Source organism: Frankliniella occidentalis, unplaced genomic scaffold, assembly GCF_000697945.3.
Source record: "Frankliniella occidentalis isolate FOCC.00 unplaced genomic scaffold, Focc_3.1 Scaffold7, whole genome shotgun sequence".
Taxonomy (NCBI): domain Eukaryota; kingdom Metazoa; phylum Arthropoda; class Insecta; order Thysanoptera; family Thripidae; genus Frankliniella; species Frankliniella occidentalis.
In genome coordinates this window covers 2,486,935-2,491,509 of record NW_026267137.1, presented here as the reverse complement: position 1 = coordinate 2,491,509, position 4,575 = coordinate 2,486,935, and the positions used below count along the sequence as shown (strand labels likewise).

The window sequence follows — 4,575 nt, the reverse complement described above, 5'->3', positions numbered from 1 at the left end:
GCCCCAGCCTGCCCCGCCCGGCCTAGAGCCGGGTTCAACACCGAGCCCGGTGATTTCTTTTCCAGCTCTCGCATTTCGCAGTGTGGCCTTCCCCCACAAAAAAGGCCGCCGCGCTCGCGGTGTAGCATGTGGTGCCGCCGGCGCCGCCGCGAGGTGCCTCCCGGCCAGGCACCCCGCCTGCCTGATCTTGATTCGACGCAATAATTGGTTCACCTAGGTCGTCTCGAGCTAAAGAAGCCCGATCCCTCCCCGGCCTGGGCGGTCCGGCTCGGCACCGTTCAGTAACCCTTTCCGCTGGCCCTGGGGGGGCTCGGGCTCGGCTCGGCTCGTCTGTCGCTCGGCTCGGCCACCGCGACGACGTCGACGCCCGGCGCCCCCCGCGAAGGGGAAAGGGGGGGAGGGGGGGGGGCGCCGGGCTGGGAGTGGAGCGCCAGTTCCGTTAGTGAAGGTCGGCCCGCGGCCCGGCCGGTGCGAGCTCTGCAGGCGGCGCAGCGCGCAGCGGCGCAGCACTCCAGTGCGGTGTGGCTGCCGCTCGTGGTGAGGTCGCTCGAGTATAGCGCGCGCGCGCGGCGGGAGCGGCTCGGCTCGGCCGGGATGTCATCGCGAGTGCGCGCGCGGCCAGGAGGATGGTGACCTGAGTGTTGTGCTCCGCGAGGGAATACCGTCGTGTCGCGGCCGGCAGCGGCGCGGGACATCCGCAGGTGAGCAGCGCACCGGGGAGGGGGCGTTGTCGTGTCAAAGTGACGTGTGTTTGCTCGATGTAGAGCAACAGACCGACTCTACTTGCAGGATTGTTCACTTGCATCTCGAACAACACCTGTGTCAACCTAACCTAGAACTGGCTGGCTGTGTCTAGTCCGTGCACATCATGTTTGGGCCTTTGACGTGTGTGTTTTTATGGAAGTGATTGTGGGCATGTACTTTGTACGCCATTATGAAAGAGGGGGAGGGGGGGTCGGGCGACGTAAGCTGCACGACCGTCCTCGTCCTGATGTCAATCTATTTTGAAAATTTGACCGTAGCGTGGGAGGCGGTGAATCGCAGTACAGAGCCCGTTCGTACTTTCAGAAAAGTAATATGGTGTATGATGTGTTTCCAGGCGTCATTTTGGTTTAGAAGTGGCGTTTTGACCCATTGACACTTTTTTTAAAACACCGCACCCGTTGGCCCAAACATAAGCAGGGAGTTTGTCAGACATTGCGCTTTCTCTCTAGCGCGTGTTTTTTCAAAATTTATTTAGCGCTATTACGCACTATCGTTCTCAATACGTTATTTGTGCCGAAATAAGTCGCCGGCTCAACGAATTTCGAATTGCCTTTTCGCTAAAGTCATATCTTACTCCCCGGCACCGACATGTGACGAAAACGTCAATGTTTTTTTCTACGTCTTCGGTAGTGACTACGAAATGCAGAAGCTCGACCTGTGGCACCATTGTATGAAGCAACGAATTTTTCTCTTCTTTTGGATGAAGGAAAACTCGCTGTTTTTACCCTTCCCCTTCTTTTCATTCTTCGTGAGGAGCAGAACAATTACCTCCCTTCCCTCCTCCCCTCCCTGTGCCGCCCGCCCGCCCCCGCCCCCGTTCCCGAGCGCCCCCCGCGTTGTCGCGGCTTAAGAGCGCGCTGATCACTGACATTAGAAAAAGGCGAAGCGCGTTCACTTTGAGGGAAGCTCACCGACAAGCACTCCGCTCCGCGACGCTTTGATGTTCTGAATCGCGTCCATATCGTCTTTCTCCGTCCCCGTCTTTTCCCTTCGTGCACCCTCTGCGAAGTCTCGGTGACGGTTTTCTACTGTTTCTCATTTACCATATCAATTTTTCCATTCGCGGTATTTATTATTGTATACTTTCTTTTGTGAGCGGCTTGTAAAACCGTGGCGCTGTTCTGTTTTGCTGAACTTTCTTCAATCGGGCAAATTGGATATCAATTGAAAAATAAAGCCACAATTTTCTTGTGCCCTGTCCGTGACAATAAGTAAATTTCCGCCGACTGTCGGTGGTTTGAAAAATCCTGCAAACATGAAATCCCACAACATTTTCGCTCCGTTCAATGACAGTGTGGCTGGAGCGCGGCGGGGCCAGTGCGCGGCAGTGCGCAGTGCGGCCTCCCGAGCGCCTCAAACCGTTTTGTTCGCTCTAGCAGTCGCGGTCCGATTCGGTTTGGGTCCGGTCTGAAGGCTCGAGGCACGGGAGGCACGAGGCCCGAGGCGCGGGGAGCGGGAGGAAGTAGGGAGGACCGCACTCCGCGATCAGAACGCGATCCGCGAACGGCAGTGAGGAGCGGAATGCGCTGCTTGCTTGTTGGCCTGGGTCAATTGCACCCTCCCCCCTCCCTCCCCCTTTACCTCCCATGGGGCCGGCCACGGCGGCACCGGCGGCGCCTACACCGACACCCACCGGAAGTAGCGGCAGTGTATACACTTCCCAAAGGGAAAAAGAATAGTGAGGGAGACAACGGCTCAACGGCAGAGCGGGAAAAAAGATTTTGCCCGGGGGTCCCAGTCAGCCAGTCATTCCTTGGGCTCGTGCCTACGCGGTAGTAGGGCCCACCTGCCAATACCGCGAACCCACAAAGTGGTTCTTATATGTGTCAAGCCGACGATTACTGCTGCAAGGCACGACTCAGCGACGAGTACGAGCGCACGACCTGCTGAGCGTTCACGAGAGGTTTGACGGCTTCATCTGGGAAACAAGAGGGAAGCATGCGAGGGTGCGGCCGGCGCGGGGAGCTGCCGTTCTTGCATTTAGGTCTCTGTACCGCGCGAGCCTCCGGCGCCACGTGTGTTGTGGACCAGCGAGGACCAGCGCAGCGGTATGTTCGTCATTTGCGGGGGAATCTTTTGCACCAGTAACGAAACATATCTCTTATTGCGCCAGGTGTTTTGCACCCCGATTAAAATAATCAGAGCAGGAACTGCACCTGTCCCCCTGCCGCACCTGACCGGGGACTTGAGCTCGCTTGGCACCCACAGCCACCATGAGCCAGCAGCGGCGGCGGGCGGGCGGGCGGGCGAGCCCTGCCCTGCCGCTGCAGGAGCGACCACGCGGGTCCCCCCGGGTCCCCGCCACCCGCCGGTCCCCGCGGGTTTCACTCCATGACGCAGCGCGGCCCGGCCGGCCGATTAGTGTATGTCAAACACTTTCACTGCTGGAGTGGGTGCAACGAGGAAGGGCCCCCGCGCCCAGGCCTTCCAGGCCGGCGGCCGGCTGTTTACACTAGAGTGGTCCGCGAGGCGGCGAGGCTCTACGGCGTCAACATCCACCACCACCACCAACCACCACCAACCAGGACCACCACCAACCACGACCACCACCAACCACCTCGACCAACCCCCACCAGGAAACCCCCACCTGGAAACCACCACCTGGAAACCCCCACCTAGAAGCCACCACCAAGAAGCCACCACCAAGAAGCCACCATGCCAAGAAGCCACCACCAAAAGCCACCACCAAGAAACCATATCCAGCATCACCATTAAGAAAACGCCACAACCACCGGCAAAACTCTTGCGGACATCGAATCATATTCATTACAAACTAACCTGGGAGCTGAGCTAGCTCATTGATTGATGGACACTGCGTTCCCCTCGCAGCTCGACTCCTCCTCACTTTACGCTCATCCCGTTGAGGTCAGTCACTTTGCGTGCCGCTTAGCCAGGTCGGTGGCGGGTGCACGCAGCTCAACTGCTCGACGAGGCTGGCTCAGGCAAACGCATCCGCCTATCTCTCTTTCTCGCGTTCTTTCGCAAAACTTTTTGCCGCCTCGGACTGGACTGGACTGCCCGACCAAGACCAGCCGAACGCACCTTAGCAACCAGGGACCACTTTATCGTAAAGAAGATCACGGCGCTGCAAGTTGCTGCTGCACGACCCTGCCACGACCAAGGAACCGTTCTGATCGGGAAGATCAAAGAATTATATTTTTTATAACCCTCTGCACTACCTCTTCTTCACGGCTTCCCTCCCTAATTCTCGGAGCTGGCCGACGAAAATGACGCAATTTACTGTGCGATAACTACTATCGCGACTCTGGATAGCCTGATTTTGTGGGCGGGAACAGCGAGCAGCATCGGTACCTTAGCTTGAAAAAAAAAGTCGACCACGCGGATACTGCTAAACAATTGCTTATTCAAGTGGCATCGCGATTTTTGTTAACACAATGCGTCAAACTACGTTTCATATGAAGAGGAAGATAATTCTATCCGAATAAAACAACAAGAGAAAAAAAAACAGTCAAAAACCGTAGAGGGCACATGAATAGAATATCGCACAGCCGCGTGGAAACTACTATTGCATCTCAAGTCCCCTCTCTCCTCTCTCTCCCTTTCGCTCTCCTCTGTAATACCTGTAACCCCACCGGCCGGCAGGCTGAACCTGAACACAAACAAGATTCGGTGTGATCGAACTCCCCCGGCCGGCCGCGCTCGCCTCGCCTCGGCTCAACCTGCGCCGCCCAGCTTTCTATTGCGACGAGGACCCACAGCAGGGACCCACGCGAGTCGCGTCCGCGAGCACATCTCTTTCTTTGTCAGTGTGTGGGAGAAAGAGGAAGGGAGAGAGAGGGAGAGGGAGAG

At 57.4% G+C, this 4,575-nt stretch overlaps 1 protein-coding gene across 1 annotated transcript in view; it reads right to left on the bottom strand.

The window, feature by feature from the left end:
* LOC113206645 (lysoplasmalogenase-like protein TMEM86A) overlaps positions 1-3,764 on the bottom strand; it is a 10,419-nt gene extending 6,655 nt beyond the window's left edge. The window contains exon 1 of the mRNA XM_026422812.2: positions 3,544-3,764. The gene's annotated coding sequence lies outside the window, so the exon portion shown is untranslated. The remainder of the gene's footprint in view (positions 1-3,543) is intronic.
* Between the last annotated feature and the right edge of the window lie 811 nt (positions 3,765-4,575).